This window comes from Rhinolophus sinicus, chromosome 2 (genome assembly GCF_057876585.1).
Source record: "Rhinolophus sinicus isolate RSI-liver-muscle chromosome 2, RSI-T2T, whole genome shotgun sequence".
Taxonomy (NCBI): Eukaryota; Metazoa; Chordata; class Mammalia; order Chiroptera; family Rhinolophidae; genus Rhinolophus; species Rhinolophus sinicus.
Window position 1 is genome coordinate 116,415,971 of NC_142502.1, and position 9,862 is coordinate 116,425,832.

General features: G+C 40.4%; 1 protein-coding gene across 1 annotated transcript in view; it reads right to left on the minus strand.

Annotated features, from left to right (window-relative positions):
• The window catches only part of FHL2 (four and a half LIM domains 2), a 65,415-nt gene extending 55,759 nt beyond the window's left edge, over positions 1-9,656 (minus strand). Inside the window, exon 1 of the mRNA XM_019714009.3 lies at positions 9,526-9,656. The gene's annotated coding sequence lies outside the window, so the exon portion shown is untranslated. The remainder of the gene's footprint in view (positions 1-9,525) is intronic.
• Between the last annotated feature and the right edge of the window lie 206 nt (positions 9,657-9,862).

Below are 9,862 nucleotides of genomic sequence, written 5' to 3' on the forward strand. Positions count from 1 at the left end.
CCTCAGCTTCTGTATGTTTGGAAAGGTCTTTATTTTTCCTTCATATCTAACGGATATCTTTGCTGGATATATTATTTTTGGCTCATAATTTCTCTCTTTCAATAGTTTGAATATTTGGTTCCACTCCCTCCTGGCTTGTAGAGCTTCTGCTGAAAAATCGGATGATAATAATGGCCTTTGCTTTGTAGGTTACCGGTTTCTTTTCCCTGGCTGCCTTGAGGATTCTTTCTTTGTCATTGATTTTAGACAGCTTCAATACAATGTGCCTTGGAGAAGGCCTGTTGGGGTTGAGGTAACTAGGTGTTCTATTTGCTTCTTGGATTCGAGGGTCCAGTTCTGTCCACAAATTTGGGAAGTTCTCATCGACAATTTGTTTGAATATATTCTCTGTTCCCTTCTCTCTTTCTTCTCCTTCTGGTATGCCCATTATTCTTATATTGCTCTTTCTGATGGAGTCAGAAAATTCTTGTAGAGTTCTTTCATTTCTTTCAAGTCTCAAGTCTCTTTCTTCTTCCATCCGTGTCATTTCCAGGTTTCTATCTTCGATGTCACTGATTCTTTCCTCCATCTGCTCAACTCTACTACCTAAGCTGGTTATTTCATTCTTAATTTCTTCTATTGAGTTCTTAATCTCCAGAAATTCTATTTGGTTCTTTTTTAAAATTTCTATCTCTTTCATAAAATGTTCATGTTGTTTTTCGTTGTGTTTCTGAGTTCATTAAACTGCCTTTCTGTGTTTTCTTGCATCTCGGTGAGTTTTTTCAGAACTGCAGTCTTGAATTCTCTGTCATTTAAGTCAGATATTTCCATTTCTTTAAGTTCCTTTTCTGGAGACTTTTCACTTTCTTTCTGAGCTGTCTTGTAGCCTTGGTTATTCATGGCAATTACTGATTTATTATTTCTCTTCCTAGACATTTACAGGAGTGGCTTCTGCAACAGGTTGATAGGAAGAGGTCTTTCTTTTGTTTTCCAGAACTTGTTGGTGGAATGTTTTATTTTCTCTCCAGCTGCAGCCTTTTTTTCTCTCTCTCACACTGTAGTGTTATGTTTTCTCTGCACTATTCCAGCTTCTCACACATTGGGGGAATTCTGTGGGTGACGGCTTCTCCTCTGTTAATAGTCCGCCTGGGTCACAGGGCGCAGTGTCCCGGTGGGTATGCAGAGAGCTTTTGAAGATCCAAAGCTACTCCTGCACCAGATTCAGGCCCGTATGTTTCAGCAATTCTGTTTACTCCTGCAGGGATCCTCCCAGATAGGTGGGGCCAGGGGTGGGTGAGTTGTGAGAGGTGGCCCAGAGCAATGGCGGCGACCACCACCACATCCGATCCTGCTTCCACAGCTCCCTCCCATTTGCCGGAACTAGTTGGGCTGCGAATCTGTGTCTGCGGTCCACAGTTCTCAGAACAGCAAATATTCTGTTCTTTTGATCTGACACTGCTACTGTTCTACTTCTAGTACTGGGCAGGTGGGGACGGGCTGAGTTCTGGGAGGGTAGAGAGGGGGCGGCTAGTCTCAGTGCCTAAGGCTTCCATTCTCTGCTTGGCAGTGAGGGCTTAAACCACCATTTTTAGCCTTCTTCCCTCAGTCTTTGCTCTGAGGTCTCTGTCGTGAGCATTGGGTTCAGTCGTGTTATATGCTGCCCCCTCAGCCCTGTGGGCCATAAGCAGAGCCCTAGCAGTCTTAGTTCTTCCCTCTCCCGCAGCTGCGGTAGTTCCAGGAAGCAGCGAGCTCGGAGCACTGAGCTAGGTCTGCGTCCTGCGCCCGCGCGGCTCCGTCTCTGCACTTTTCCCTTCCCTCCTCCCCCGCTTGCGGGATTTGCCCACCTTTAGGTGAATTCAGTAGTGGGCCTCTTCGTCTTGCCTGTCTGCTGTGCCGGAAGTCCTTTGTGGAGTAATAGTTGTTCGATTCATTGTAAATTCCAGGGAAGCTTTACAGAGGCTCACCTCACGCCGCCATTTTGATGACATCATGTCCATTATTACTATTCTTGACTTGTTGAATTTTTACAAATGCCTTAAGAGATTTTTGTTATTATCCCCACTTTAAAGATGATGTTCTGGGAAGCTGAAATCTCACCTGGGCATGTTGTAGGTGGCACAGCTATGAGCTGAGCCCAGCCAGTCTGACTCCCGGCTCCCACTGTTCTCCCTTAACAAAATGAAAGAGTAGTGGAAGTTTTTGAAATGAGGTTTAATTTGTGGACAGGGTAGCATTAGACTTAGACCCTGATATACAAATTACAGTGAAAAAGTTTTTAAGAATTTGAGCCCTCATTTTTCAACACTTATTAGGACCTACTATGTGCCACTCACTGTTGTAGGTCCTGGGAGCATCTCAGTGAACAAAACAGAGAGGGTCTGCTTTAATTGGAGCTCACATGTTACTGGGGGAGAGACAAACACTGATATGTACGTAACTGTGGGTGTGTATATATGTGAGATGATAAGTGCATTGAACAGAACCAGGGTAAGGAGTAAATCAGAGTAAGGAGCTAGAAACAATGCTTTTAGATGGAATGTTCAGCAGTGGCTCTCAGATGTGGTGTTGAATGAAGGAGGATGGTGTGTGATTTTCTTGGAGGAATGCTTGATTGATAGTGACACCAGCCGGTGCCAAGGCCCTGGTGCTTGGCAGTTGTTGGCATAGTTGGGGAAGGGCACTATGACTGGAGCATCCTAGATGGAGGGGTAGAAAGGGTGAAGATGAGGTCAGATTCCAGGGGCCGGGATCATGTAGGGTTCTGTATGTTACGTAGCATCAGGATTGTATTTTGACTTGGAAGCCATTGGAAATTTCTGAGCAGGCGAGAGACCCGATCTAATTTAAGTCACAAATATGATAACAAATTTAAAAAAGAGACTTGTGGTTCAGTTGAGCTCACGTTGGCCTCTGGAGCTGCCCAGCTGCTCCTGCCTGAGGCTGGCAGAGGTTTGCTGTCACTTCCCAGGAAACAGTGAAGCACTGTGTACAAAAGTAGAAATAGTTCAGGGCGGGGTGCCAGGATCCTGCCAGAGTTAATCCCCAGCCAGACTGGAGGATTTGCTACTGCTGCTGCCTAATAATGGTGGCTGAAGGGCCTATCAATTCTTCTAGCCAAAGTTCATTGTTGAAATTATGTTGAACTTGCCACTATGTTTTTCCAAGCCTTCTGACTTGTTGAGAACTCTGTTTTAATTAGAAGATCCTCACTGTGCCCTCAGAGTTTTTCCATCTGAGAATATTTTAGACATGGAATTGTGGTTGCGACTGTCTTTCCTCACTTGGATGGTTGCCCATGCTGGTTAATTTGAGTGCCAACAAATTTGCACCTGTTCATAGGATTTTTGCCTTTTAAATTTGTAGGCATAGAGAGACAGGTGCCTACAAGGAGTTTGTCTCATGCACTTTCAAAATCTCCTTGCTTCTTTATGTCACGTACATGTTATTATTTTTTCACTGAACCTAATTGGTTTGAAATCTTGTTGACCTCCATCTTTTGATTTAAGGATTGGAAGAGTACAACATTTGGTCCATAATTCAGTGTAATTAAAGTTGGGGTTTTGAAATAAGGAGGCTATTTTCTCTCACCAGGTTTGTTTGTTTGTTTACTAAATTAAATTTAAAGGAAGCAAAATGTTGTTCTGAACAAAACTGGAGAGCTTTTGAAAAAGGAAGCTTACACTCTTCAGAATTTACTCAGCATCTCCAACTTCTTTCCCTTCCCCAATACACACGCGCGGACACACACACACATACTCACACCACACACACTCACATTCCTCACTCCCCCCCCCCACACTCTGTGGTGAATGAAAACTTCCGAGGCTGATAATTTCCTCCTTAGAGATCCATTATCATCAAATATTATTGCCCCCCCAAATTCCATTTAAGAAACATTATTATGATTGTTAATTATCAACTTGTGCTGTGTATCAAAGGGTAGGGAGTGGTATTACCCTTCAGGCCTGTTTCTGAGCCAGTACTGCAGAGGGAATGGTACTAGTAACCAGGGAAACTTCTGGCTCTTTCCTTTGGATCCTAACTCTTCTTACGCCTGAATTAAACACTACAAGTTAGTTCAGCAAATATTTATGGACAGCTGCTGTGTGCAAGGCACTGCTCTAGTTGTCAGGGGTGTGGCCAATGAGATAAACACCCTTTCCATGCTCCCGAGAAGGGGCTGGAAAGAAAGGGAGTATTAAAACAAGAAAAAGAAAGGATAAAAGAAGTTTGAAAGCCCTCACTCATTTTTAAGGTGAGGTCCTCTCTCCATAGTGGAGACTTTTCCAACAGTCTCTGTTGGATGCCTGTCAGTCCTGGCACTGCTCTGCCTAGGTTCAAATCCCTCCTCCTCCACTTACTGGCTTTGAGCCCCGTTACTTCTCAGTGTCTCAGCATCCTCATATACGAAGGAGGAAACCAGAGTAGCCCTCACAGAACTGCCGTGTGGATCCCACGCGTGCGTGCCCTCGGCGGTCACTCAGACGCCACCTACCACCTCTCTAACCCAGAGCTTCCTTTTATTTTAAATGTGGAATTCAAATTAGCCCCAGTTCAGATTCTGTACAGGGAAGGTTTTAGTGTTTGGGTTTTTGTTTTTTCCCTCCCAGTTTAGAGAGTCACGAGATCTCTTCATTTCCTCTTACAAACTGTCAGATTTTAGAAATGTCTCAAAGAGAACAAAGAGAAATCAAGTGGCTGTTGTCCCTAAATTGTTACTGCTACCCCTCATCCCCCCAGCACAGGCACATTTGGCACATCTTGTACCTGCAGGATGCACCCTTCACTTGGCAGGACAAATCCTATTTATTTCCATATTCATATTGTTCACATTCTTCCCCAGCAATCTCGGCCTTTTGTAATTCCTTACTTTAGGCTCCATACCCCTTTCCATGAAAACTTTACCCCAAGTATATCTTTCTCATTCCAAGTGACATTCCTATAGGATTATTACCTACCATTCCTAGAGCATTTGTATATGCCATTCAAACCACACTGTTCATTGAATATGGCTTTAACATTGCTCTAATGCCAAGTAGATTACAAAGTTCTTGAAGCCAGACCATATCTTTAAATTGGTTGCAGCTTCTGCAGTGGATATTACTGTTCTAAACCTGTTTCCTTATCTGAAAATAGAAATAATAATAATAATAATAATAATAATAATAAATAGTACTTATAGCGTGGCTGTGAGCATTAAGTGAGCTAATACATAGTTCCTGGATATATTTATCGTTCGATAAATCTTAGCTATTTTTTAAAAAAGGGTGGCTATTTGGTTGGCTATTTACAGTTTTTATAATTAGTGGCAATAGTTGCAATGCTTTATATTTGCATGCAATTTTGCAATAAAAAAACTTTCATGATTATTCTCAGTGTAGAAAACTTAGCATGCTATTTAAAATGTAGAGAAAACATAAAATTACTACCACTCTTACTCCTCAGAAACAATAATTTTATATATTTTGGTGTATTTCTCCATTATTTATAAATACATACATATAAACACACACACACACACACACATATTACACAGTTAAGATCATATATTATGAATATAGCTTTGGGTGCCAGATGGGCACTAGACTTATCAGGGGGATCATTTTATAGACTGTGTAGATGCCTGACCAATGCGCTGTACACCTGAAGCTGAAGTAGAACAATATTGAATGTCAACTATAATTAAATATATATATATATATATATATATATATATATATATATATATATATATATATATACACACACACACACAGAGGGAGCCAAAAACATGTATACACATTTTAAGAAAGAAAAATTGTATTAAAATTGTAATACTCAGTATATACTGATAGCAAAAGATGAATACAAGTCACATTTGATTTCTGCAATTACAAGAGGTACTCAAAGTGGTTACCATCAGCGTCCAGACACTTCTGATTATGGAGAATTACTGCTTGAGCAACGTTGACCAAAGTGTCCACTTGTGTATATTATTTTGGAGACATATATATATATATATATATATATATATATATATCAATCACAGGAGGTGGAGTAAAACATAGGGAAGATAGTGGTATTGTAACAGTTATATACGATGTCAGAGGGGTAGTAGATTTGGGGGGGTGGGCTATCACTTTCTGAGGGGTTTAAATGTCTAACTATTATGCTACTTTGTACACCTGAAACTAATTTAAAAAAATTTAAAAAGAAAGAAAATAGTCAGCTCTCACTGTCCCTTCAGACACCCTACCCCCTTCAGGCTGATCAGACAGGTTCCAGGCAGCTAAAGAAGTCTCACTTCTTAAAATCCACAATGAAATTCTTGTACCTTCCCCTTAAAATCTAGTTACTCAGCCTTCTTAATAAAACACATGGGGCATAATTTATGTTTTGTTGCATTGATATGGCTTTTCTTCAGTTTAACTTTTCAGCATTACTAACTAGGACAAAACACGTCCATTAGAATGAATTTTATTCCTCTTCTCTCTATATATATTTACTTTTTAAATTCAAACAAAGCCCCAAATTGCAAAATTGTCCTCAAAGTTAAAATTGATTTTATTTGTATGAGGTTACACTTTAAAAAGTGAGTGATATTTATGAAATACATCTGTTAACTACCAAATTGCTCAGAACTTACCTTAGTTTTTTTCTACTTTTCATCCTTATTTTGGTATACTGGAGACTAAGTGATGAAAGGCTGACAAATCAATGATAATGAAGAAAATCAGTCAAGCCAGTTTAGGTGGCACGCAGATCAAGGCACAAGATGGTTGAGTGTTCACTCTTCAGTAGGTAGCGTGAGTAGTGCAGGAATCAGTAGATCATACGTCAAAACAAGTCACATTCTGATAAAAATTACTTATCGAAATCTCAGTTTATGCTTTTTAACGTCCCATTTATCTAACTACTATGAATATTTTAATATTCTGGCTAGATGAGAGAAGTCATAATGTCATATAGAGATAACGAGTTTTCAAAGAATTACAGCTTGAATACACAGTAAAAGTACATTGACTATAAATTGGACAAAAAGTATATTGCCAAATAACCTGATCATACATATACACACACACACACATATATAGTGTGTATATATATGTATATATATATATATATATATATATATATATATTCCTTAATTATAATGTATATTCCCCCATAATTCATTAATTTTAGATTCATCTTAAAATACATCAGTGTGCAACAGAATGGGGATCTTTTCCCCTTCTCTTTTAAAGCTGGTATTAAATTAATGGTTGGAAAAATAACAAAAGAACAAGACAAACAAATGAGAAACAGAAACTCATAGACACAGACAATAGTTTAGTGGTTACCAGAGGGTAAGGGGGGTGAGGGTTGGGAGATGAGGGTAAGGGGGATCAAATATATGGTGATGGAAGGAGAACTGACTCTGGGTGGTGAACACACAATGAGATTTATAGATGATGTAATACAGAATTGTACACCTGAAATCTATGTAATTTTACTAACAATTGTCACCCCAATAAATTTAAAAAATAAATTTAAAAAAATTAATGGTTGGTTTTATAATCAAGGAACTCTTAGAATCGAGAAATAGTTAAGATAAACAATTAAATGCTGATTGTGTATCTTTGAGTAGTAAGGCTACGCAGAATTTTCCATGTCCTTCTCTCTGCTGGTCCATATTTTCTATGATGAACATATGTTTGTATAATAAGAAGAAAAACAAAAGAAAATATAAACACTATGAATATAATTTCACCTCTTTCTTCGGTGGTGTTGAAAATAAGACAACAGGCCCCGAATGGAATCACTTATGCTAAGGCTCACATCACCAAACTGAGACTTAACTTAATTACAGTTTTGGCTCTCCCACAAATGGAATCTCAAACCAGTTAGTCAGGAATCACCTGATCAACAATAGTGAGGCAATATGCTCATAGACCCCACCATCCCCTACAGGGAAATGACCTTGCTGTAACCAATCTGCTGTTTGGCCTAGTACAAGTTTCTTGTTCCTGCTCCCTTCTTCCTATAAAAGTCTTTCATTTTGCACAGCTCCTTGGAGCTCCTTTTCTGTCTGCTAGATGGGATGCTGCCTGATTCATGAATTGCTGAATAAAACCAATAAGATCTTTAAAACTTACTCAGTTGAACTTTTTTTTTTTAACAGTGGGAAGAGGATGATTTAAAGTCAGTGTTTCTTGGCCATCTATTTTAAATATGAAATATTTTAGACACCAGTAGAAAGTGTTTCAGTTGCTGTGTTAAGAGCTGTGGGACTACAGACAGAAGTACAGCGTGGCCTGGCCTCCATGATCTGTAATCAATGAACTCTGGAAGCACTAAACAGGATGATGAAATCAGAAAATGCAAAATGTGCTCAAAGACAGGCAAGAAGGTGGGTGAGCAGTCAGGGAATGCTTTGTGGGAAAATAGGCAACTTTTCCTGGAAGTCATACATTAAAATATTTTCTTGATATTAGAAAAAGCCTCAAAAATGTGATCACTTGAGTTGATTAGTTGGCTAGTCCATTAAACATCTTTGTAAAATAGCATGGATCTCAAAATGTAATAGACTTTATTGCAGCACATCTCATTGTTATAAACCTAGCCGTAAAACAAAATTCAAACAACATTCCTTAAGAAACAAATAAAACAACAAACCTGTATAGAGCAAAGATGTGTGATAAAATAACATTAACCTATAATGCAGGTGTCAATACTATCTTTCGACTTCATGATTATTAAAAACAAAAACAAACAAAAAAAACTGATCTGACAGATTTTTCTTTTCTTTTTTCTTTTTGTTTTCTTTTTAGGTTGGACTTGATAAAGTGCCTCGCATGGAGTCTGGCTAGCAGATGTTTATATGTATGATACCTATTATCATATATATGTCATTCTATCAATTTTAACGTTATTATGCCATTGCCCGAGCATTACTCAGTACTGTGCATTTTGCGTATATTCTGCACTAGAAATTAGGAAAACATCAGTGCATTTCCTTTTAAAGCACACAACAGCTATCTGTACTTTTGAACCATCAGCCATAAAGTCATCTTGTATAAACATACTTTCCCAGCATAATCAGACTCATCAGTAATTTGCCTTTTCACCCCAGGCTATCCAGAAATCCCGTCAGGGAGCAAAAAAAGCTCGAGAGCACTGTGGTTCTCCCCAACCCCCCAATGTTTGTGTTATAATTTTTTTCCTTTTTCTGCCCTTTTTGAAAAGCAGCTTTCCGGTGTTGAAATCTCAGTGTAAATTCCCGATTCCCACTCCGAGGGGGGCAGAGGAATCAGGATGCTCCCACATTCTTTATGTTTCTGCAGGCTCCACGCGAGAGCAGCTTCTGCTCTTCTACGCAGCCCAGTCGGAGCGCACGAGTTGTGCTGCTGGTGGGAGCAGCTGCCAGCGCCACCTGGGTCTCTGCTTGGGTCTGCGAGTCCACAGTGCCAGAGAGCTCCCTCCCAGGGCCTGAAGCCTGCGCAGCTCGTGTCTAAGCCGGTGCAGGCACAGGGATGGACAGACGGCAAAGGAGAGGGAGGGGAAGGGAGGACACTGGGCTCTTACCTGTCCTGTCGTCTGCCCTCCAGCCTGATCAGAGCGGACAGCGGCGATACCAACCACTCTGTTGGATTACCCCAACCGTGTACGCAGCTGCGGGCCAGTTGCCTACTCTTGGCAGCAGGGCTATAAATAAGGCACGTCCAGAGCGCCGGAGATAAGAATTCAGCCTCTCGATCCTGGCTGCCTTGTAAGGTATCCAGATGGGAAGGGGCTGCCAGCTCCCCTTTTGGCCTGCCTGCCTCAAGGACATCCCAGGCATCGCACATATTCCAGCCATCCGAAGAGCAGCAAAAGGGGGAACAAGCCACAGCATGAGGAAGGGATCTGGCGATGTCAGACA